The sequence below is a fragment of the Carlito syrichta genome, unplaced genomic scaffold, assembly GCF_000164805.1.
Source record: "Carlito syrichta isolate Samal-C Ts95f unplaced genomic scaffold, Tarsius_syrichta-2.0.1 Scaffold315821, whole genome shotgun sequence".
Lineage (NCBI taxonomy): Eukaryota > Metazoa > Chordata > Mammalia > Primates > Tarsiidae > Carlito > Carlito syrichta.
This window is the reverse complement of record NW_007259917.1, coordinates 587311-614109: the sequence shown is the minus strand read 5'-3', so window position 1 is coordinate 614109 and position 26799 is coordinate 587311. Positions and strand designations below refer to the sequence as shown.

At 41.5% G+C, this 26799-nt stretch overlaps 1 long non-coding RNA gene across 1 annotated transcript; it reads right to left on the bottom strand.

The window, feature by feature from the left end:
- Positions 1-96: 96 nt before the first annotated feature.
- LOC103275917 lies at positions 97-26799 on the bottom strand. Its single transcript, XR_505343.1, has 2 exons — positions 26705-26799; positions 97-524 (listed from the first exon to the last, which is right to left on the bottom strand). It is a non-coding gene; the product is annotated as an uncharacterized LOC103275917 (long non-coding RNA).

Sequence of the window (26799 nt, the reverse complement as noted above, 5' to 3'; positions counted from 1 at the left end):
TCCTATAAAATTTTCCCATTGCATTCCCTCCGTGAAGTACCTGAACCACTTCTGGTTTGGAGCCGCCTGATTCATGACTCATCATTTGCTCAAACAGTCTCTTTAAAACTTTATTGTGCCTCAGTTTACCTTTTTAACAGAGTTAACACTTGCACATACAGTGAAAAACAGATGATTAAAATAGTCCCAAGAGTAACAAATAGACTTATCCTAGGTTGCCATGACAGCAAATGACATATGAACCAGATCTGGCTTTATAAATTCATTTTTCTTCATTCGTGTGTTATTCGTCTGCCCAGTTTCTTGAGCACCTGCTCTGTGCCAAGCATTGAGCAAATTGCTAGTAATATGGGTAGAAGACAGTTGATCCCATTTCCTGAGAGGACATGGTCTCGGGGGGAGCTGGAGATAATATAGACTGTGTGGTGGTGCAAGTAGGTTGGAACATGGGTTACCCTAAAAGCCCAGAGGAGCTGGAAGGGAGGTCAGCAGAGGTTTTGAAGAGAAAGAAGCCGGAGATGAGTCTGAAAAGAGAAGAGAAAATCATTAAACACAGGAAAGGGAAAAGGGAAGTCATTTCTTCCTTCTCTAACGTCATTTGTTCCCCCAACACACACTACTTCTATAGGACTGGCAAAATCCTTGAGTTAAAAAAGCAAACAAAACAAAACTCTCAATGCTTGCTGTGTGCCTCCTGTGTGCTCAGAGTGCAGAAGCTCAGTGCACAAGAAACTCAGTATCTAACTCAGGGATTGAAACCTCACCAGGGTAAATCATGAGAAAATGAAGGCACCCAGGACAAGGACAGAGTCTGTGTACCCACGGCAACCTGTGAGTGTGACTGGCCCTGGGTGATATACACAGAAGCCCAAGAAGAAGCAGCCTATAGGGTGCGTCTCTGACTAACCTTGGTCACTTATAATATCACATCGGCTCCCTTTTACATGACACATACTATGCAGGACACTCCTTACATTAGCTATCTCTTTTTTGTTGCTGTTTCATTTGATAACCTTCAAGAGAAAACTCTGGAGAGAATTAGGAAACTGAGACCAAAAGTGTTCACCATTTGCCAAAGATGACTGAATTAGTTATCTATTACTCTACAACAGATTACCCCAAAACTTGGTGCCTTTAAGCAGCAATAATAACTTATTATCTCTCACAATTTCTGTGGGGCAGGAATTCAGCCTGGGCACAGGAGAAACGACTTGTCTCTGTCCCCGCAATATCTAGGGCCTCAGGTGGGAGAGTAAAAGGCTGGAAGCTAGAATGATCTGCAGGCTCCCTCACTCACATATCTGGAGGTTGATGCTTGCTGTCTGCACAATGCTTAGCTCAGATTGTTGCTTGGAATACTATATGTGTCTTCTTTATGTGACCTGAGCTTCTTCAAAACATGGTAGCAGCATTTCAAGAGCAAGCATCCAGAGAAAGAGAGAGCCAGGCAAAATAATTGCCTTTCTTGAGCTTAACTCAGAGGTCATGCAGCACCACATTCACCACATTCTATCCGTTAAAACAATTACAAATAGTCATCTAGATCCAAGGTGGGGAAAAAGCATAGTCCTCACCCTCTTCAAAGGTGTGTCAATGTCTCCTTAAAAAGAGTATGCAGGAGGGAGTATACAGTGGACATACTTGCAAAGACAATCTCCTACAAGGGACACAACCATCTAACGACAGAGCTGGAGTCCCACCCAATCGCTTGCCTCCTCACAATAACACCAGCTCCACCACTGGGAGAAGGACACACTTGTGTGTTGATGTCTGAGTACCCAGAGGCATGCTGTAAGTCTCCAGAGCTGAGTGACCTTCCCTTGATTCAGAGAAGGTAGTCATTCTGAGAGCCTTGTCTTCTGAGCTCCAGTAAGAGCATTCGGAGAAATACGTGCACTAGAACCCCAAGCTGATCCAGCTCAGAAGAATGCACACCAGAGTAAATCAGCCAAACAAGGTTGCCTTCCTGCCTCAATGTTTTTGGGAGGACACCCTTAACCTTATTTCCAGCTGTTTCTGCATTTCTGTGCTGCTTATCACCTTTTAGACCCAGATGTGATATGAATTATTCATTTGATTTGGGGCAGGTGCACCCATTTCCTCCCAAGACCCCAGGGCAGGCATAGGAAATTAATTCACAATGTCTGTAGCTGAAGTCACTTGCAATTTCCACACCAAGGGGTAAAAATGAACTGAAGATGTGGGACTTGAGAAAGCTCCAAGGCATTGAGAGTCATCATCAGCAATTCTTCACTGCCTCTGTAGAGACAAAAAGCAGGTACTGATACCCACATAAAAGGCTTATGCTTGCCGTCAAGAAACAATCTCTCAGTCCTGGAGGTTACAAGGTCCCATACTAGTAACTGGGAAGTAGCGTCACAAAAGCTCTTCTCTGGAAACCTTGAGACAATGGCACAAAACTATCTGGACACAAGGATACACCTGCTGTCTTCTCAAGGGTCCCCTCAACTTGACTCTTCTATTATTAACCGAGTAGCCCAGGACTAATGAGTTGGGTCTCTGTCCCTAAAGAGGGATAGAGTTGGAAGTTTCTTCACCCTGGGCTATATGAGCTCGAAGGGCGAGCCCTAGGTACTAGCAGCACTCCAGACTGAGGACCAGCCCCTGCTGCTCTGAATGTCCTAAGACAACACATTAGGTTACTAAGTGTTTTCCATTATTAGAATTGCCATTTGTGCTGCTACCTTTGGCCATTTGTTGTTAGAAGCTGGCTTTCTCTTGTTCCAGACTTCAAAATATCCTGATTCCCTAACATGTCTTCAATCATAGGAAATTTCTGACTGGGAAGATTGTATTTGAATGTAAGAATAAAATAATTGTAGACTTTTTGACCAGGACAAGGAGAGGAAATACTTTAGTAATTTTCTAATGGTCTCTGTCAAGTTCTAAGGGCTTCTACAGGTTTCCTTAAGGTCCTTCAGGTGGAAGGGGAGGCAGGTAGTGAATGAACCCCAAAACCACTCCATGCCAGATCGAACTGGAGCAACTTCTGCTTATCTGTTTCAGGCACGTACTGAATCAGGGTGTCCTCATTAAAGAGGATTTAACAAACACTAGTCCAACTCCTTTGGTTTATAGAAGGCATGATGGATGCTAAAAGAGGGTCACTTTACTCACAATAATTTAAATGGCTTTTGCACAAAGAGAATTATCTAGAAATCCAGAACCCCAATTTTGTCACATTTCCTTCTAAAAAAGTCACATTTACACTGAGTATTTTGACTACAGATCATGTGGTTTTTCCATGACTCAAAAATCACTATTTGTTGAGGACCTATGGAAACAGAAGGTTTACAGGGGCTAAACTGCCTTCCCAGAATTACCTTGATAAGAAGGTTCTTTTTTTTTTCTCCTTTGCATCCATTTTTGTTATTTCAGTAATTGCTCTATCTGGACTCTTGGGACAGTTAGGCACCTGGCTGAATTGATTCTTTTCACACTTCAATTTGAAAAGAGTCTTATGCCATAAAATACATCTACCCTGATTCTTTTCTTCATTGCCATTTTATCTGGGAACTGTTTGGCCTTAGCAACCCCTACTGATTGATAAGTGTGAACTACAAGGAAGCCATGTAGCTATAATTCTAAGTGGTTATGGCTATTTATGGCATGAAATTTAGCAAATACATCTGCTGCTAGAAATATTTGACTTATAAAATTTCCAAGAAAAAAAAATGTCCTTTTATCACTGAAGGCTGATTTTTTCTTTTTCTTTTTTTTGGGTTAAGATTCTTTTGTTATGACCATTCCCAGGTTGATAACTAATATGACTATTAATCTTTGCTGTGATCCTGATTATTAATATATTATTATGGTGAGATTGGGACATGCAACATAATTGAATTTTCCAAATAAAAATAATAAAGGACTATTGCTACTGGATTCCTATTATGTGGCAAGCACCTTATTTACATAATACTTTTTAATTTAATCCTACCAGTCAACCTCAATTTTTAATAGGTGAATAGACTGAGGCTCCACTATGTTTAGTCACATGTCCAGTGGCTCATAGCTGACCATGAAGGACCTGGATTTGGACTCAGCTTTGTTTGACTCCAGGGTCCATGTTCTTTGTCACTTTACTGGGTCATCTATCCATTTACATGCCTTTAGAGAATCTTTCAGCTAGAAACCCACATATTTTTCTTTTGAAAGCATATTCAGAGCATCCTTTAAGTTTTTCTTGGAAATGCTGAGCTATCATTAAGAATTTCAAGTTGTTTAAATATTAAAAAGTGAATGCTAATGGGCTATGAGATCTTTGTAAGGAAGTTTATCGCTGTACGAATCGATCCTGTTAGATATTTTTAGTGTGTATGTCTTTTTATTTTTAGCAGTTTTTATGCCTTCTCATCTCACTTCTAGTTTGGAAAAATAAATTGCTGTGCATGTTATGATTAGGTGCGAGATAAGAGCTAATCATTTCCAAGTGGGGACAGTTGCTCTCTAATGCACAAGCACTAGGACATCTATGTCAGCCACTCAAGCATTTTCGTTTCTACTTGGGTCCTTAGCAGCTTTTCAGATCACTACTTGCAGGGCACGTGACTGTGAATTAAGGGTTTTTTGCTTTTGTTTTTGTTTTTTTACTGTAATTACTACAGCTGCTGCCATTTCAACTACGAGAACTCTTCCTATATCTTGTCAAATACTGAGGTACTGCCTAATACTCTTTAAAGGAATTTTGGTTTGCAAAAGACAAAAAGGCCCTGTTACCTAGTAAGCTCATGTATAGCATGCATCATCGCAAGTAGACCTTAAATGGTAACGGGACTCCATGGTTTTATGATAAATTATATTAATTTATGATTGGTATTATGCAATTATTGATTCACTGACTTGTCAAATTAATTGAACACCCACGCAGTGCCAGGTGCCGATCTAGGGTCTGGAAATGTTGCAGTGGGCAAAACAAAATCCTTGCCTTCATAAAATTTACATTCTATTAGAATTTTCTATTCGAATTGCCTGCAAAATTTATTCATGCTCATCCTCACATGTGACCTTCAGGAAAGCTTTGAGAACTAGACACGGCAGGTATTGATCTATCCATTTCACAGATTAAGAGACTGACTTGGATTTTCCTCTTCCCATCTGGCAGGACCCAGGAAGTACTGAACTTAATGAACTTTGCCAGGAGGCACAAAAGGGCTGCGTGTGTGAGGCAGTGTTGGCAGGCGTGTGCACACCTGGGGTCTCTACATTGTGAAGCTTCAGGACCCCGAGCTGATCTGGATGTGGATCTAACCTGCCCTAGTGCATGTCCTCTTTCTCTCCCATGTCATCTTCTCTCTGGCTTTTCAGCTCTGCAGGCATTTGTGTGGAACTTGGAGGAAGGTTCTGCTGGGACTGAGTGTGCCTTTTCTCTGCTATCATTTTTAGCAGGTGGGTGGACCCATAAGGACCTTCAAGTGGGAGCATCTGTCCCCATGGGCCTTGCACAAGAGCAGAGCAGTGACACAGCCATGTGCAAGAAAAGACATGCTCGCCACAAACAGGGCATTATGCCTCTACAGAGACTCACTGAAGAAACATTTGCCGCAAGACACGAATGCATGCGTCTCTTGTTGAGAAGCATTTCTTAAGTGCTCAGAGGCCCATTAATTCCCCCGCAGTGGGATGGCAGGTTGTAAGGGGTAGCAACAGACTTCTCTGGCTACCAATTCCTTGGCACACAGCTTCCATATCGTCTTCACCCTGAGAACACTGGGAAGGAGTGTCCCTAGTCAGTAGAGAAGGGAAAGCTCTCTTCCTTCAGGATATCTCCGGGGCAGAGATGAGTGGAGGAGCTAAGAGACTCCCAGGGAAATCCTCCCACAACCCCCTTGGATTCCTGCTTCCCACCCCACCCAGGGCATTTCATAGTTTCTCCTGAGAACACTTCAAAATACTCATACATGAAATTCAGTAATATTTTACTTTCATGATTCCTCAAGATCTCAACTCTCAAGTGGGAGCGACTCTGCTACCTGCCCAGGAAGCTGTGAAGATGGAAAAAGTTGCAGTGAGAAAATGACAAAGGGTGCAGTGCGCTGTATGTCTACTCCAGGGTGGTTCATCACCAGGTTGCTTCCCACTTGCTGAGGCAGGGCCCGGGCAGGGCAGGGTTTTCACCTCAGCTCTGCACAAACGGGTCTGAATTGAAATTTCCTCACCTGAAAAATGGAACGAAGACACCTATAACACCTACTACACAGGGCTGAAGTGAAGCTTCCATTAATATAATTTATATACAATCAGCCCTCCATATCCATACGTTCTGTATCCATGGATTCAATGAACTCCAAATAGAAAATATTCAGAAAAAAAGATAGTTGTTCTGTACTGAACACATACAGATTGTTTTTGTCTTTATTCCCTAAACAAGATAATATAGCAACAGTTTAACTTTTGCACTGTATTAGGTATTATAAATACTTTAGAGATGATTTCACTATAGAGGAGAACATACCTAGGCTATGTGCAAATACTGCACCAGTTTATATCAGAGTTTGAGCATCTGTGTTGGTATCCGAGGGGCATTCTGGAACTAGTTTCCCGTAGATGTCAAGGGATGACCATCCTCCTTAGCACGAGTTCCAGCACAAACTAAGTGTTCACGAAACAAAAACTGAAGTGGGAGAGGTATAAATCTCAGACCTTTGGCTTCATCCACACACCATGTGGTTTAAAGAAAGATTAATTTGTATAGCACAATAGACACCTGAAAGAATGGTCATCTGCATTTTTCAGTTAGGCTATTACAACTTTTTTTTTTTTTTGAAGTGGAGTCTCACTCTGTCCCTCAGACTGGAGTGCAGTGGCCACTCCCGGCCACCACAGTCTCGACCTACTGGGCTCCGGCGATCCTTCCGCCTCAGCCTTCCAAGTAGCTGGAACTACAGGCACGCGCTACCACGCTCGGCTAAGTTTTTGATTTATTGTAGAGATGAGGTCTCACCAAGTTGCCCAGGCGGGTCCCGAACCCACAGGCTCAGGCAATCCACTCACCTCTGCCTCCCAAGTCACGGGATTACAGGCTGAGCCACCGAGCCCGGCTTATTACAACTTTTAATGGCAAAGGCTATTCATTTCCTTATAATCACTCACCCAACTGACCAAAGTTTTTTTTCTGGGAATGTTCAATTACATATCAGCATATGTAAAGGCACTACTCTAGGTTTTTCCTTCAGTATCCAGAGAAAGGAGTCCCTGATACTATCATCATTTGAAGGTAAAGGTGAAGAAACTGAGGGCCATAGGTGGTTGGTGACATCCACAGAGACACAGGTTGCTGGTCACAGTGCTGCCCCATTTTCTGGCCTGAGGTCTAGACGCTAGAGGATGCAACAGTTCACACCTCCCCCTGGGTTAGTCTGAAGGATTCTCTTAGATGCAAAAACAAAAAAAGTAAGAATCAATCTACTCCCCAATTCTCTGTTTTCTAAGAAGTGTTATGAAGGTGGTCAGCTTGGGAGCCCTGGGGGTGGAACTCTGTAATGAGAGCGGCAGTGTGCCCAAGGCTGTCCTTGCTAGCCAGGCAGCTGCTGACAATCCACTACCAAATGGGGCCATTAGATACTGTTGGTGAAAACCCTGCCAACTCAGTCCCTAAGAAAGAGTGTTCAGGTGAGACACCTGACCAGTGGAAGAGAAGACAGGAAACATGGATTTTACGTGTGTTCAAAATAATCTGGATTTGCTCTTTGGGTCTAGAAATCAGGGCTAGCCCATGATGTTCCTATTTAAAGAGCAAAGCCTTCAAGAGAGGGGCTCTCGTGCTAGTGTCAGGAGAATGCATGGTTGAGACTGGAAGTTTGTATTACTGCAAACCACCTCAAAAGCCGATTTTTTTCCCCAGCTATCATTTGGACCTTATTGGTTCTAGTTTGCTTAAAAGGGGAGGAGAGGAAACACCCGATACCATCTGCTTCATTGTTTTGTGGGAAAATGTATGCAGTTTACGGGGGAGGGACACAGTATTTGCCCAGTCAGAAGGTTTTGGTGCTCTCTCATAACTATTTGACCTGAATATATTAAATATTGTAATGTTTTGTTACATGTCCCAGGACAAAAAAAAAATCAGGCTATCACTTATTAGCTTTCTGTTCCCGGATCCTTCCACAGTTGATTCGACAGTGCAAAAGATAGTGGGGAAATCCAAAGGTAAAGGTTAAACTCTGTTTTATTATGTTTACAGGATTTAAAGGGTAAGTCAGGAAGTGCTTACATAACATCAAGTGAAAGTGGTGGATTAGTAACCAGAGCGGGACTTAAAAGCGGCCTTAATCCTCCGAATCTCCAGGGGTGAAAGGTCAACCTCTAACACCAGGTTGTGTAAAGAATGGAGGAGGCACAAGCTTCTGTTTCATCGTGGTCCTGCTAATCCACTGAGGAAATGAGCCGCCGGGGGCTTGGGGAGAAGTAAACGCCTCCTCCAAGGAAAGCCACCTGTGAATTCAGCCAAGGAGGACGTAATTAAAGTCAGGAGGGCCTGGTGCAGCGGGGCGGCCCGGGGGAGGGACACGGCCCCCAGCTGTAGCATTTGAAGGGAGGGGCTTCCACAACCTCTGAGGGCCCCCCCTGTGCCGGGCCCCCAGCCAAAACCTGCACATGGACCACTGCATTTTCCTGACAGGTTCTTGCTATTCTGAAAAGTGGGCTGGCAGACCAATGACAATCACACACATGGACACACATACACACAACCGCAGTCTAATCAGTAACTCTGGAAGAGATTAGTTGACATGCTAAAAGAGTCAGCTGCCAAGAACAGGGACCCAAAGAAATATTCATAAATCAGGTCTTTCTCGCTTGCTTTCTTACTTGCCAGCTCCCTCTTGCTCATCAAAAATGGAAAGAAAAAAAAAAACCTTTTCTTACTCATGAATATAAGATTTAAATAGATCCTCTAAAATTATATTCAGCCTTGTCCCCTAGGATTTTAAGTACTTTTGGAAGTAATTGCCTGTAATATATTGAAGTGTGTTTATCTAGCTTTCCAAGCTTCTGACTGTCCATCTCTATATCCATCTCACTGCCTAGCTACTCATTGATTGGATGTGTGTTTAAAGCATCTTAAGACACAAAAATAAACCCGAGTGTAGGGTGACATCATATGGACTTAAACGCTTTCTTTCTTTTTCTTTTTCTTGAGAAGCCTAAGATTAGGGACAGCAAAATCTTATGCAGACTCCTCTTCGCCTCCATATCTCTTTGCAGCCATTTCAGTCCAAGGAAAGTAGAGTCAACTTTTGGATTCTCAGCTCCTGGTTTTGCCCAAGGAAGCATCTTTCCCTAAATTCTCCATAAAGCCACAGTGTGTTACATGGAAGGTTTAAAGTCCACGACTTAGTAAACGTCTCTCTTCCATGCCTGGACACATCGGAACTTTGGATACAATCAATTTACAGAAGAGAGTTCCAACACATTTCAGCACAAAGCTAAAAAAGCTTTCGGAGTAGCCGTTCCATATTTATTCTGAGCTGGCCTTTATTAAATCACTGGTGAAAAACACAGAGATTCGTCTCAGCTGTAGTTTCATCATCTTAAAACAGCAGAGGCATTTATCTTATGAAATTGCAGAAGTCGAGCCCTGTGCAGACTGATGGCTCCAAGGTGCTTTTGGCATTAGTATCTGATTGTCTCGCCTAAGGTGTTTATGACGCGTACAGCTGTTAATAGCTCATGCTGTTCATTTTTTACAGAATTTGTGGTTTAAGCATTATGCTTAGAATATCTAAAGTGTTTCTTTCCTTCTTTTAAAAAATGCTATCAAACTGTTTAACGTGAAATATGAAAAGTGCTTAGTTGTGTATATTTGATTCTTTGCTACTTCGTTCCTCCTACAGAATTCTCAACTCTTTCCTCGGTGTTTCAGACCTCAGCTCATTTCCACATTTTATTCATTAAGTCAAAATTAATAACCTAACTGCATTTGGAAAATGAGGGGGAAGATTGAGTGTTTGCTTCCCTTGGGATATGGATTTAAAAAATAGATTGTACATAGGATTCAGGTGCACACTTTGAAAATAGAGTCTAAACCTGCTCGGTATGTGAGGTGAGACTGACGATAGCAGCTTTATTCAAACACCTGATGTATCAGAATGCCTCAGAAAGTGATGCCTTATTATGAATTGACTTGGCTCTACAAAGGATCAAATTTTGTCCCTTGAAACAAACACTGGTACAGTCAAATCTGATCTTAAAATTGTTCCCCCATGTAACTGGCAACACCCCACACCCCTGCTATAGCATTACATTACTTTAGTGGGGAAAAGAAGGAAGTGCAGGCATCTTCAAAAACTCAAAGTCAAAATGGATGCAATCTTTAAACTGGAAACTCCACTCACAAGGGACTGGCTTGGGAGGGAACTTGGCTGAAAAAGCTGAGGAAAGAAACTGGTTATGATAGATGGGTATGGGGTCAACAGTCAAGACACAATGATTTATTTAGGGAAAAAAATGTCTAAGTTACGGCCCCCAAACTAATTCTTAGTATGAGGCACCCAAACAGGAAGCTGATTCCAGTGTATTTATGGGACCGAAGTCATGGAAGACTTCAGTACACCGGCCACAAACCTAACCCGGATATCCAGATGGCTTGTTGAGGGACCAAACGAGACTTAGAGCATAGGGGATGTGAAGAAGGGATTATGACCTCCTGATTCAAAACCTTTCAAACCTCTTTCCTCATTTCTACATTTGGAGGCTGGTGTTGAAATGAGGGCAAGCCTGATGGGACAGAATTCACATATTTTCATTTTGTCTAAATGCAATCAAGTGGGTTCAAAGAGAAAACGCCGTCATCCTATTAAATCCTCAATTTGAGGCAAACTTCAGCAAAGAGCAAGCAGAAAACAAAGTCTTAGACCAAAGAGGTCTATATTTACATCTTGAGACTGTCACAAATACCAGAAAACACCAGACAGAATTGATAGCAGGAATCCAAGAAAACAAGATCCCTTATCTGAAAGATAAACCGTGTACTTTGTCCAAAGTCACACAAGTAGATGCCAATGGGGCCATGGCTCTAGAGAAGCCCATTTTCTGGGTTTGAAGCTCACATGCAACTTCTTTCTCTCAGGTAGATCAGGGAGAAACACAGGGGAAAATCAGGCAACAGCTCCATGGTCCTGAGTCGCATGGGGGTGGGGTGGTGGGGAGGGACGCTTTCAGGCTCAAGTTTTAGCTTTGCCCCTGGCTTCACCTTGTGAATCTCTGAGAAACAGGGGTGATGATGGCCTCTCTGTAGGGTTACTATAGGGGATTTAAAGAGATAATGTGTGCAAAGCACTTAACACAGTGTCTAGCACAAAGTAAACCCTCCATAAGGACAGCTGTTATTATCAATTAGCCTGGCTAATTTCCTTTTTAAGAATCCACTTTACTGACCCAGCAGAAGTCTCAAGCGACAGAGTCCTCCATTCAAGAGAGTCGTGCCACCTATCACAGAGGCCAATCACAGATCTAATTCACAGACCTAAGTCACCCTCAGATCTCCCTCCAAGTTGATGGATTGTGGTTCTGTACCTTTGCGTAGAGTAGTCTCTTGCAGCTTCCCGCCCCTTTCAGACCTCACCTGGTGTCTAGCCCTGTGGCAAAACCAGGCTGTGAGGGGATGGAGAGTGAGGAAGGGTAGAGCTAATTCGGAGACTTCAAGGTGGGGAGGGGAAGAGTTGATGACCTTCCAGAAATTTAGCAAGCAGTCCAGGTGCTAGCATATGTGCATATTTTAGGAAAGGAGCTTAGAAGGGGAAACACAAATATAACTCTCATTTTCGTTTTTTAAAATACTTATTTAGTTAGTTAGTTAGTTTGTTAGTTATTTACGACAGGTTCTCTATATGTTGCCCGGGCTGGTCTTGAACTCCTGGACTCAAGTGATCCTCCTGCCTCAGCCTCCTGAGAAACTGGGACTACAAGCAAGAGCCACTGTGCTTGGCTTAGTTCTCATTTTCATAAAGCAGTTTTCTTTTAAAATGACAAATTCTATAAAGTTCTACAACATGTCCAGGAAATAAAAGTGTATCCTTACATCTTCTTAAATAAGGACACAAACTGCTTAGAGGCTCAGCTGTACACAGGATGCTGAAAGACTTATTGGTTGTGTATTAGCCAGCATCTACATATTAACGTAGGAAAGGGATTGAAAGTAGCGAGAAACTGCAGGAAGGGGAGTGGTGAGTAGGGAGCTGGGATTGACAGTAGCTGGTATCCACCTGGGGAAGGGGCGGCACACTTCATCAATAAGGGTAACTGCACAAGGAATATTTGTATACCTAACCCTGAATTGTACCCCATAATTTCAAAATAAAAATTAAAAGAGAAAAAAAAGTTTTAACTCTGCTTTTTAAATAGGATTTCTGACCATGGCTCCAATCCTTTCTGTATTAGTCCAGTTTCTTTTCCTTCCTTCCTTCCTTCCTTCCTTCCTTCCTTCCTTCCTCCCTTCCTTCCTTCCTTCCTTCCTTCCTTTCCTTCTTCTTTCTTTCAGTAGAGAGATTCAGGAGGAAACATTTTCAAACCAAAGAGCTCTAATTCCAAAGTCTTGTTTTAAAAATGCTAACCTCCATGACTGTTAAAGACCTAGAGAAAACGTGAATTATTTGCATTCCTGTACAGATTCCAACCCAAGAACAGCGATTATTCCGGTATCCTTGTCTTGGCATTCTGTTCAGTGCTAAAAACCTTTCACTGTCTCATATTCCTGCTATGAGTAACTTTCATCTGGGCTAATCAAAGAAGAAGAATAGACAATCTCTAAGCCTTGGGCACTGTTCTAAACACTTTGCATGTATCAACTCACTTCATCCAACACAATCCTTGAAGTAGGTGCCACTCTGGAGCTGGTTCCGAAGCAGCACTCTGGCTTTCTTTGTGCACCAGGGGAGCACCGTGCATACACTCCCCAAGCTGCCACTCTGGTCCAGAGCCTTGGGTTCTAGTCCCAGCACTGTCTGAGCCCTTTAACTTTAATTTCCTCATCAGATAAATAAAAGACAGGAAGTATATGACTTCCACCATCCTTTTGAATCCTGAATAGTTATTACTTTCACAAAACCTCAAAGCCAAGAGCCATAAAAAAGTCAAGTGTTTATTTCTCCAATTAAGTCCTGGTTTGGATTTCAGGCATGGGTATCTTATCTGGAGGAGAAGTATTGCTCCATTGATTTGGGGGGTGGGAGTGTCATTGCCAGCTAGTCTGCTAAGAAAGAAAGAAAGGAAAACAATCAAAAACTTGGTAAAATCTGCTTGCCAAATCTGATTTTATCGCATGTGGCTCCAGTTACTTCAAGGAGTGTCGAGAGAATTTAAAGTCAAATTAATTTGTTCACATTTTAAAGTTGGGCAGGGAGAGGAGCTCAAAAGACTGTCAGAGAGGGGGGTCTTTGAAAAAGTAGATAGTATCAGCCTGTGAGTACAAATATTTCTTCCTGTAGTTACTATCTGCCTCTGCACCTAGTAAATTTATGGAGATAAACATCAACCCATCAGAGACAGCCACAGGTCCTGTAATTCTGAGCACAAACCCTTTGAGGTGATGAGGTTTTGTAGCTGGAATTCTAGTTCAAATCCCAGTGCAGGTGTTAAAACTAGGGGGAAAAACAAGGTACAGAACTAGAAATGTGATAGTTCTCTAGGTTGTTGCAACAGGGTGGTGGCTGGTGAGGGAAAAACAAACGTTGGAGTCAGGCAAAATCCTGCTGTCTCACTGACTAGTTGTCTATTTTTAGGCAAGCTGCTTCCTATCTCTGACCCCTGGCACCCTTTTAAAAGAGTTAGTGCCTACATTAGCAGGTTTCTATTTTAAAAAATCATGCGTAAGCACATGTGTGCAAAGTATTTAATGCAAATAATAGAGTATTCAATTATTAGTTTTTGTGTCTTCTTCCCTTACTAAAAAGAAAAAAAAAGAGAGAGAGCATTTTGCATTTTTAAAATGTAGAGCCAGGCCAGGCTCAGTGGCTCAGCCTGTAATCCCACGCTTTGGGAGGCCAAGGTGAGTGGATTTTCTGAGCCCGCAGGTTTGAGACCCGCCTGGGCAACTTGGCAAGACCTCATCTCTACAATAAATCAAAAATGAGCCAGGTGTGGTAGCGCGTACCTGTAGTTCCAACTACTTGGAAGGCTGAGGCGGAAGGATCACCGGAGCCCAGCAGGTCGAGGCTGCAGGGGCCGGGAGCGCCACTGCACTCCAGTCTGGGCCACAGAGTGAGACTCCAACTGAAAGAAAGAAAGAAAGAGAGAGAGAGAGAAAGAAAGAGAGAGAAAGAAAGAAAGAAAGAAAGAAAGAAGGAAGGAAGGAAGGAAGGAAGGAAGGAAAGAAAGAAAGAAGGAAAGAAAGAAAGAAAGAAAGAGAGAGAGAAAGAAAGAAAATGTAGAGCCAAACTCCTCTAGCTGGGGAATGTTCCTGGTTGGCTAATGCAGATTATAAAGATGAAAAAATTAAGCCATTTGTGCAAAATATTTGTCACAAATAATAGATGATTCAATTTTAGCTTTTACCTTCTTTTCCTTAAGAAGGAAAAATATTTCAAGTTTTCTTAAGGTAGAACAAAAATACTCATGGCAGAGACTGCCCCTTGGCTGAGTAATTTAGGTCCGAGGAGTTGGGAATGGGAAGATAGAGAGGATGGGGTCCAAGGCACAGAAATGTAGAAAGCCAGGTCTCTCTGAGATGGAATAAAAAAAAGATGTCTGATACCCCTGTATTAAAGTATTATCTACATTGTTGTTGAAGTTTTTCATTTTCACTTTTTCAACCTGCTCCTCACCTAAACTATTTTTAAAAAATAGGGTTGTTATGTTGATAATGACCCAGGAAGAAAATTATATTCAAGAAGCTTTATAGCTCCCAAAGTATGTCATCCTCTCCTGTGCCACACCCAAGTGGTGAGGACAGTCATTTACTCATAAAGATTGATAGTTGGCATTCGTATGGAAGTTATTCAGCCATTGCATGAGAATTAAAATAAAATTATCTTCTCACCAAAGGAGTTAGTAATCACCCCAGGCTAAGGCTGAGGTAGAGTTCAGAGGAACCTGGGTTCTGAGGATCTTTATTTCTCTGTGAAATGAGTAACTTCCCTGCACACTAAATGAATTACATACAACCTTAAATACCTATTTTCAAAACACATCCCTTCCCATCCAGGTCTAAAAATAGATCTTTCTTCTGAAAAATCAGCCCATTTTGACCAGCTTTGGCTCTTGTCATTGTCAGAAACATTTTGCCCAAGTCCTGATTGCCTCTTCACAGCCGGCAAAATGCCGAGGAATGGTGTTCTCTTGCCACAGCAGCCCCTAGGGCTGGACAGCTCATACAGCAGTCAGAGGAGAAGAAGCAGGAGGGAGAGGGAGAAAAAAGGGTGCGGGTATGTTTGTGTGTAGGGAGAGTAGGAAAGACTGGGGGGAGGTGAGAGAGAAAAGAAGGGACCCACGAATGGTCTCTATTGTCTCATTTCTCTCTCAAACCCTCAATCTGTTCTGGAAAGAGAATGTGCTTTTGATAGACTGTCCTGAACTTTTTCAGTCTGCAACACACCTTTGAACTCGCCAGTGCACACAAAGGGTCTACAGCCTATTCTATTTCCCATCAGTCTAGCCATCTGTCCATCTCCCCCCACCCTGACTATATTCTTGCCCAATGTGTGTGTGTGTGGGGAGGGGGTGAAGTGTCTTTCATATGTATATACAGATGTGATACACAAATACTCATGTTAAAGAATATCTATAGGGATTCACATAAACACACACCCCACAAATATTATGAATACGTGTTTAATATATTCTAAATTATCAGAAAAGGGAGAGAATTATCGATTACAGATAATCCACTAGTTAATAAATACAAACTATAAATACAAATTGCTTATTTCTAGAAAATGCTTTGATCAACGTAGATATATTATACAGTTTACAATGTCACTGCTTTTCCATGATGCAAGTTGCTCATAGTCATGAAATTTTGAAAAGTAGAACAAAGAAAGGAGGAAAAAAAGTCATAAAACTAGGATTTAGAGAAAGCCACTATTAAGAGTCTAGTGTGTTTGTCACTCTGTATGTATAACTTTAATAGTTATAATGTTGGGGTTTCTGAAATTTTCTGTCATCACCTTTTTCACTAAAAGTGAAACAAAAGCATTCTACCTTGTTTTAATGTCTTTGTAAGCCTAATTTAAAATTATTATAAATAAATGCATTGAATAAAGTATCATAATTTACATAACCATTTTCTTATGGTTGAATATGTAATTTGTTCCCAATATTTTGGCATCAATTCTTTTGCTACCTGTCCTCTGCTTATAGTTTTTTAAAAAAATCTATCTACCTAAAACACTTTTCTTTTCTTTTCCCCAGCAATCCTCAGCAAACCTTCTACACACTCCACTCATTTAACACACACTGTTTTTTTGAGTAGTCACCCTGACACTTGTCTAGGCAAGGGACATACAACAGTTGATTAAAAAGACAATGTCACTACAGCTACAGGACTTGCATCCTGCCTGACTTCACTCTCAGCTTTCCCCAGGGTGGCCTCAGTGCTTCTGGAATCTCTGTGCTGAGCTGATAAATTATGTGCTGCACCCTCTCACCTAGGCCAGCAGAATGCTAGTCTCTGGGGTCAGAGAGCATTTCAGTATGCTTCCTCCAATCTCCTCCACAGCACTTTGCATGAGGCTGCGAACACTGTGGGCAACAGTGGGCAGCACATGTGATGAGAGGCCCTGGGCCTCTAGTTCATACTCGTTCACTTCATTCTGCATTCACTGAGCATTGGTTATATCCCAGGTTCTTTGCTGGCCAGTGTGGGTAGAACAAAATATTATTTAATAATACCCCTGCCCCAATTCCTCATCTAGGAGGGAAGATAGGCCAGGTCCAACGGTAACTATGATATGAAAAAGCCTTTGTTAAGCAACAGTGATAATAAAATATCAGGCATTTATTAGGTGCTTGTTGTGTTCTGTGAAAGTTACAGAACTTTACACAGCTTCCATACTTTCACACAGCTCCTACAGGGTGGGTGTTATTGTTCCTTTCTTCTAGGCTGCAAAGCTGAGACCCAGGGATTTCAGGAGGAGCCCACACAAAAACCAGGAGAGCAGAGGGGAAAGAAATGCCACTTTACTGAAGGGAACTGGGTGGGATATCACAGGGTAGATTCTACTAAATAGATGGGTACTTAGGCTTCTCAGTTCCTGAAAATCTGGCAATCAAAGGAAAAGGTACCCCAAGTAGAAGAAATCTTATGAGCAAAGCCTTCGAGTCAGAAATCTCATGCGTATTTCAGAATTGGTGCCTGCATGTGGTATGAACATATGGTATCAGTTAATAATGTTCAAAGGTAGGACAGGGAGGCGATGGCCAGGGACTTTTGAACATCTACTGTAAACCAGAGACTTCAACAGTGTCATCTCATTTTGGCCCCCATACGCCCAGGAGATCTCCATTTTAAGAATAAGTAAACTGAGCCAACTAGTAAGTAGCCAGCTCTGAATACAAACACAGTCCTACCTGGCAGTTCCACAGGGTGGTGAAGGGCACAGGCTGGAGTTCTATCTTTTTCTTGGTAACTGAGACCTTGGGCCAGTTACTTAACTTCCCTGTGCCTCTACCTCCTCATCTGTAAAAGGATCATGACAGCAACACACTCCATACAGGGATGGCGCAAAGACTAAATGAATGAACACATTAAAGTGTGTGAAGTGGACAAAGTGCTCAGTGTACACTGGTGATGGTGATGATCCTTTCTGTGCACTCTGCATGTCCACCACTTGGCTCTCCCTCCATCCTGGTTTGCATCCTTGACTATCGCAGGGCCACCTCCTCCCTCCCCTGTCTGCTCATGACACGCACTTCCAGGGCCAAGCATTCAACTTTGCAAACACTCTCTTGTTTGCGCTATTAATTTATTCTTTTTTTTTTTGAGTTGGAGTCTCACTCTGTCGCCCAGACTGGAGTGCAGTGGCCACTCCTGGCCACCGCAGCCTCGACCTGCTGGGCTCCGGCGAACCTTCCGCCTCAGCCTTCCAAGTAGCCAGAATTACAGGTATGCGCTACCACGCCTGGCTGATTTTTTGATTTATTGTAGAGATGAGGTCTCGCTGCCCAGGCGGGTCTTGAACCCGCGGGCTCAGGCAACCCACTCACCTCAGCCTCCCAAAGGCGCGGGATTACAGGCTGAGCCACCAAGCCCGGCTAATTTATTCTTGATTCTATCCAATATCTGGACCTTTTCTCCCTTCAACTCTCCTGAGCTCTTGGAAGGCAGTAGAAAGTCAATTATTTATCTCACACCCCATAGCAAACCACCCTACCTGCCCAGTATTACCCAGGTACCAGCCTAAATTCATGCTTATGGATTAGCACCAAAGTCTTTGGTGCAGAGGGGCCCAGAGGATATACAGTCAGCCCTTTGTAACTGTGGGTTGTGCATCTCTGAATTCAATCAACTATGGATTAAAAAATACTTGAAAAACAAATGCATGGTTGTATCTGTACTGAATATGTACAGAGTTTTCTCCCTGTTACTCCCTAAACAATATGGTATGACAACTGTTTACATAGCATTTATACTATATTGGGTATTCTATGTAAATTAGAGATGATTGAACGTATACAAAAAGATGTGCATAGGTTACATGGAAATACTAAGTCATTTTATATCAGGGTCTTGAGCACCCGTGGATTTCAGTAACCTCAGAGGTGCTAGAACCAATCCCCTATGGATACTGAGGAACATTTAACGCATAAGGAGGGTGGAAAATCTCTGTCATTTCTCAAGTTGGGTCTCAAGTCTTAAGATGGCACATGGGTGGGCTGGTGGGCTGGTCAGTGGGAAGTTGACTGAGGAGCTGAGTATTCTGGGCCCCTCTGGGGAGGGCAGACAACGGGTCTGAGTCAGATCTCCCAGAGAGGGTGGTGCTGACATCAGGGTTCTTCCCAGAGGCTCACAGAGAAACGGGTGGTGAAAAAGAAAGCCCCTGCCTGGGGCGGCAGAGCTGGCACCAGGTGGCTGATATCCAGGCTAGGAGTTGTGGGAACAACTCCATGTGGAGATGAATCGCCTGTCTCCAATGTGGACCTTCTGCCAGCAAAGACTTCATCAGCTACTGGATCCGTTGGGCCACCTCCAACCAAAGGGATTTTCATCCTCAGTTTTGGGGAACCTGAGCTCACAGTTGCTGATTTTATTTATATCTCATTTCCCCTTATTGCTCACCAGAGACTTGTGTGTTTTAGTGCAGTATGGGGAGTGGGGGAGTATTTTGTTTCTACTTATTTATAAATTTTATTTTTCTGTTTTTGAAATGTGTCTTCTGACTTTATATCTTTATTGCCTTCTACCTACTTTCTTTGGGATTCCTTCGATTGGATTTTTGTCACTAATAATACCTTTAAATATATTTGTACTATGTACAAGGCCTTCAATTGCGCTTTGCACGTATTAACTAATTTAATTCTTACAACAACTCTATGATGTAGGTACCATTATCATTCCCATTTTCCAGACAAGCAAACTGGGGCACAAGAGGTTAAGTAACTTCACAGAATCACGCAACCAGCGAATGGCAAAGTCTGGATTTAAAACCCGGGCACTCTGCCTCTCTAGAGTTCACCTTCAAGTCACTACCCTTGGTGCCAACCCCTGTTAGTAATAGCCAACATTCCTTGTGGGCTTACTGTGTGCCTGGCCCTTGTCGAGTGCTCTGTATTTGTTGCCTAATTTAATCCTAAAGTAGAAAGGTATTACGCTTAGGGTTGAGAAGTCTAAAGCCAGAGATTCAAAATCTGGCTCTGCTTACTAACAGCCAGCTTGCCATTTGATCTAAGAGTGTCGACGCCAGAGGCTGTGCCCGTAACCGTCCTGCAGACCATCTTTGTTTTCTTTGTTTCTTTTTTAAATAGTGAAAGTTTTAAAACGATGAGTTTACTTGAGTTATCTTAAAGGAAGATTGTAAAATTCCAAAGGGAAAAAAATACAAGCTAAACTCTCTTGAACATTAATGACAGCAAGGTCTTGTCACGCAGTTAGGTAGGAGAATCAAAACAGGGCCCACAGATTGTCTCCACCCGCACACAGCTGGGACTGGCGGCACTCCCTAATAGAGAGCTCAGGCTCCCAGGCTCTGGCTCATGGCAGAGCTGGAACTTTACCCACTATCGACTGAACGTTCATGGCTCTTTTCTGTTTGGGTGCCCACACCCAGAGGCCTGCAGGTCATAGGCGTGTGTCTGTAAATCAAGTGATGATGAAATAAGGATTGGCAAAGACCAGGCTCATCCCATGAGAGCCTCTGGGGAGCCCATTCAGTTGCCGGGATTGCAAAGCTCCTTGAAGTTGGGCACCCTACCATGGAGGGATGAACTAAGAAGCTAGAAGAGATGAGACTGAAAGTCTTATTGCTATGGTATATCACATAGCAATAAGTCCCTTCTGTCCCTTCTGCCCACCACCATAAGAGGGAAAAAAATAACTGAAAGGGGAAACAAAAAGCAAAGGAAAACTAGCATTCCTTGATCGCTTACTAAGGACATATATTATCTCATTTAATGTCTTCAGCAGAATGCGGAGAAAGGTGTTCTTACTCCCATTTTGCAGTTGAAGGTACTGAGGTCGGAAAAAGCGAAGTAGGATCATCATCCAGCAAGTGATGATTTAAAAACAGGTCTCCATAATTTTCAAATCAGTGTGCTGTCTTACCACGTCAAATGCCTCAGAAGACAGATGTGAGGAAACCCAATTTTTAGTTCTTTTAGATATTGCTGCACTGCTTTCCATAGAGGTTGTACTTGCTTACATTCCCACCAACAGTGTAGTAGCGTCAGCAATCCTACTCCTGGGAATACACCCGGAGGAATGTAAATCTTTCTACCAAAAAGACACCTTCACATGAATGTTTACTGCTGCACTACTCACCATAGCAAAAACATGAAACCAATCCAGATGTCCATTGAAAGTGGACTGGATGAAGCAGATGTGGTATTTATACATGATGGAATACTAAGCAGCCAGAAAGAAGAACGAAATCATGGCCTTCACAGTAACTTGGGTGCATTTGGAGACTATCACACTAAGTGAACTATCACAGAAACAACGAACTGAATACTGCATGTTCTCACTCATAAGCGGGCCCTGATCACTAGTCACACTAGTACAAGAGTGGAATTGGCAGACGCTGAGCTAGGAGAGGGATGGGTGGAGGAGGAAAATGGGCTTATAGCAACATAAAGAGCACCAGGTCCACTACCAAGGGGAAAGGGGGCCAGCTAGAAGCTCAAATTTTACCTGCATGCAGCCTACTTATGTTGCAAATTCTCACTTGTGCCTCACAACTCCAAATACAATACAATAAAATAATAAAATAAAATAGAAGACAGACATGGCATGAAGAACTCAGAGAGAACAGATTGCAAGGAGACCCGTGCCACTCAAGGCAGGCCAATAACACGCCAGAGAGAGAAATATATATAATATATTTGCATATGTTTATACAAGTAAATGTATAAACATATTTATGCATTATATTTGTATAAAACATATTTTACACAAAAGACTATAATATAACACTCACCTCTACATGATGTTTTCACTCTCACATCATGCCAGCTGTCAATCCTTTTCTTATAGTATTACGATAGATGTTCAAGGTTCACTATATGAGTGAGAACATGTAATACTCGGATCTTTGTTTCTGTGAGAGATCACTCAGTATTATAGACTCTAGTTCCATCCAGGTTGCTGTGAAATTCATGATTTTGTTCTGTTTTATGGCTGCCTAGTATTCCATCCTGTATATGTACCGCATTTTTAAAATCCAGTCCTGTTTTGATGGATAGCATGTTTGGTTCCAGATTCTTGCTATTGTGAACTATGCCGCGATAAACATTTGTGTGCAGGTATCTTTTTGATAGAGTGACTTGAGTTCTTCAGGGTATATTCCCAGTAGGAGGATTGCAGGGTCATATGGGAGGTCGATATTTAGAGCTTTTAGGAATCGCCACACTGCTTTCCACAGAGGTGGTTGCACTATCTTAAATGTCCATCAGTGGTGCATGAAGCCAGTTTTTCCACACAATCACCAGCACTAAACACCTTCACTCTTTAAGTTTTATCCAGCTGATAAATTATAGCAATGACTATTACTTTTATTACATTATGAGAGAGATTGTTCATTCTTTTTCTGAGTTGCCTATTCACAATCTCCACATGTTTGTTTCTGCTGGATTGTTACTTTTTTTCTTATTGGTTTTTTATGAGCTCTTTATTAATAAAAAAATTTAGCCCGTTGTGAAATGTATAAAATATGAGTTCTCAGTTTTTCGTCTTTTCACTTTCTGCACATCATTTTGTTTACAGATTTAATTTTTTTCTTTTATAAGCAGAAAAGAATAGTTGGAACCACAGGGGCATGCCACCAGGAGGAGACAGATTTAAGATTCTAAATCACCAACATTATTATCTATTTTTTGTGGTCTCTCAATTAGGTATCTGCTTTATAAAAGCTTCTTATACTTTTTGTTTTCTGAAATTTACATAGCTTTGTATGTTCACATGTTTAAATCTTCACACCAACTGTAATATCTTTTGTTAAAAGGAATAATCCAGCTTATTTTTTTAAAGTTCTCACAAGATCATTTAAAAAAATCTTTCTCCCACTGATTTTAAATGTTATTTAATCTTATATTTAGTACTTTCATGTCTATTTCTGTTCTTTTCTTTCTAGTCCATTGATTTCCCCCCCTGAATATATGTTCTTGAGCTCAAAAGTATTTTACTTACTGTTAACTGCATAATACATCTTAATATTGGGTAAAAACAATCTCTCATTTTTCTTCTTGTTCAGAAGTTTCAAATGCTTGCTTTTTTTCAGATGAATTTTGCATGTTTTTGTCAAGTTTCAGAAAAATCCCAACAACAAAAATTCTCTTGGTATTTTTATTTTATTTGGTGGAGAGTAATTTATGATGACTTTATCAAATTGAAGGTTTCTAGCCAAGATTTCTGTGACTCTTTTGTTGATATATAACTATTTTTGTGACTCTCAGGCTTAAAGTTGTGTTCATTTAGGACTTGCATATATGTTAAAATAAGTTTACATGTAGATATTATATCTTTGGTTGCCATTATTAATGGTTTTCTTATTCTATTATATTTTCTAAATTTTGCTTCTCCACAGAAAAGGACACTGATTTTTTCACATTCATTTGTTGGTCAATATCCTATTAAATTTTGTCTTTTATACTGGCATTTTTTCTAACAATTTTAAATTGTCTTAGATTTTCTAGGTATATGACTATAATTTCTGCAATAACAAATTTGCCATCTCTTTTAAAGAATTTTAATCTAGTAATTATTTCTTTTGTCCAATTGTAATGGTTGACATGTGCAGTATAATATTAAATAATAACAGCGATGAAAATCATTCCTGGCTTTAAATAAAGCATTTCTGCTATTTACCATTAAGTACGATTCTCACTTTTGGTTTGAGAAACACACACACACACACACACACACACACACACACACACACACACACACGATTTATCTATTCCCATTTTTCTAAGACTTTTATTTCATTGTTCTCAGAATTAGAAATGAATGTTGCATCCATACGTCATCATATTAAGGACTTGTCTATATATTCTTGATCTTACTAAGTGTTTTTAAAAATCAAGAATAAATATTTACTTGGTTGAATTCCTTTTCAATGCATGTTGAGATTATTAGGTTTGTACTGACATCATAATGTGATGTAGTACATTAGTAGATGTTCTCATTTTAAACTCTCTCTATGCCTTCCAGGGTGAATCTTAAAGCAAATTACTTCTTTTTGTTATATTCCTAAATACTTTCCAATGTGCTAACATTTTATTGATTCACATGTATATTTATATTTATATCCATATTCATAAATGAGATTCACCTACAGTCTGTGCCTGCGCATGCATATTTGGGTGAGTGTGTGTGTGTGAGCTGTTGTCAGTATCAGGATGTACATTTAAAAGCTGTTTACTAATCTTCACCTTCACTAGCCTTTGAACCCCCTAAGGGGAAAACCTGTATCTGTTTCACATTTGACTCGGTGGCACCTAGCACAGCGCTTAGCATGAAGATGACACTCAATATTTATTTGCAGAATTAAGCCAGTGGGAGGCAAAATAATAAGTTTGTTCCTAAAGTTGTAGGGGGCATAGTTATACTGAACAATAATGTATTGTGGATCTAAAATTAAGATTTAACTGGATATCTTGCATTTTTTATTCACTTAATCTGGCAACTCTAGTTTTGGAATACAGAAACAAATTACGTGGCCGATATTGTGCACTAAAATAGTAATGACTGATACTACCAGTCACACATATCTCCCAGAGGAGCTCTGAAAAGCATAGTGACAAAGTGCTCTGGGAGCCTGTGAGGGTATATGTAGGAGGGCTGCTTGTGGGAGTTTTAGCTGACATCTCTGGATGTGTGTTATGGGCCTGTCTCATGGTGTAAGTGTTCACCAGGCTTTGGAATATTACGATCATAAAAGGCAAAAAAAATAGGTTATCCTGGGTTTATAGCAATGACTAATGCAATAAAATAGAAAAACAAGTAAATGGCATGTTTAGCGAATGAAAGTAGGGATTCTTTTTTTTTTTTAATTTTGCTTTTGGCACTTGGTGGAGACAGACAGAATAAAGCTCCTAGACCTTGTCACGCTCAGTGGAAACAATAGCAGGCCAACAAAGACTTAAGTGTAGGCTTACAGACATCAAGTCATCCTTAATTAAGCCTGGAGAAAACCATTTACTGGGCGAGCCTGGTGGAGGTCGGCACTGAAGGCTTTCTTGCCCTTGCCTGGCTTTAGTCCGGGAACGCGTAGGGCTGCAACTCCATAACATCCACTCCTGCATGGCGACAGACCAGTCTGCAGAGAGGAGGGGTTGCCTTTGGCCGGTCAATGAGTGGAGACTTGTCATTGGAGGGGATTTCCCGGGAAAGAAAAAATTTGGAAGCCTCAGGGATGGGAAAGAAAAGTAATGATGCCAAAACTTCCTGCTGGTTGGGAACATCTGGAGGTAGCACATCCTTAGTCTTATTAGCTTTGTTTTACAGCTAGAAAAGGCCACATTTTTTAGCCGCTCATAACATGTCTCCTTCCTTCCTCTCAGTCTCATCTCTCAATGTTACCCACCTTGCAGAGCCTACTCCAGTTATAACGAATTTTCTTCATTTTCCAGGAGGCACCAAGTTCTCCCCCCAGACCCTCGAGCATGTTTTTGGCTCTACTGCAAGTTCTCTTATGGCCACTATCACCTCCATAATGACCATCGCTTCAGGGAGACACAGTGCATGGATGTACCTTTGCACTCCAACAGAAGACTGACTGTGCCCCGAGTCCAGCCCTCAGTGCAGACTTTGCATTGCAATCGCTTAAATGTCTGTTTCTCCAACTACTCTATGACCTTGTTAAAGGCAAGAACCATGTTTAGTTTGCTTCGTGCCCCTGGGCCTAATCCCTGGCATAAGAGAGCCTCAATAAATAATACATTTTAAAAGTTTAATAAATGATGGCCCAGGATTTTCCCAAAAGACAAAGAAGAAAGGATTCTCAGTGAATGGGGCACAATCCCAAACTGAGTAAGTGAGTCTGCGTGGCGGGCATTTTATTCCACTGATTAGTGGGTTGTGGCCAATTGTGAGCTCCTGGAGTGGGTTCAGCCCTGCACGGGTTGCCGTGCAGCACAAGAAGAAGAAAAGAAAAACGGACTACCAGCACATTGAGGCCCACAGTTCAGTGGAGCACATGTAAGTAGGGAAAACAACTAAGGTTAATATTAAGGCAAACTACTTTAAAAAACTTATAATGCATTCATTTAGCCACCAATTCACAAGAAAATATTCAGTGAAACAGCTAGATGCTTTTAAGGGAAGAAGAGTGTATTGAAAAGAAAGCCAACTCAGGTATGAATATAGGATTTCCACTCACAATTGTGTGTGTGTGTGACTTTAAATATATTAAGGAAACTCAATTTAATCTCAATTTCCTAACATACAAAATAGAAATAATAATAGAAAGTAAGGATCAAATGAGATTGTGCTTTTGAGTACTTAACACAGTACCCACACTCAGTATTATCTCAATAAATGGCGGTTGATGTTATCACTCTACAGGATACCCACCCTCGGGATATTTGTGGACACTCAAATATTTGATGTGATGGAAACAAAAACCTTAAAATACTGACATTTTCTATTTTTCTCTGGTAGTATGTTTTTAAATGTGGGAACATACTGTGGGCTCACACACCCCACTCTTTATAATGGCAGAGGGTCGTTTTTTGTGCTCGTTCCTGGGTCTCGCACACTGGGGAGAAAAACCTCATCTTAGTTCCTAGAGGGCCAAACCAAGGCATGGCATGTCTGGATAAATGTTTCCGACAGGTCTTGTATGCCTCATACTTGCTTATCCACCATCCTTCCCAGTGATGGGAGGTGAGGGTAAGAAGAGGGCAGGCCGGGAGATTTGGTTTTCTGAAGAAGATCCAACAATGAGTTTCCCAACACTACTTGCCCCGAGATGTAGATTTCCCTCACAGATCTACATTTCCTTCTCATATTGGGACACAAAGGCTGCTATTCTTCATCCGTCTTTAAGGAAAATATAAAAGAAGCAACCCCCTCTGGATAGTGTGGATGAGAATTCAATACCTCAGCACTCCTGGGTAGCACCATGGAGTCCCCTCTTCTGAGGGGGACATTCTGAACACTTCTACTCTTCTTCCTTGTTTACTTGTTTACCTGTC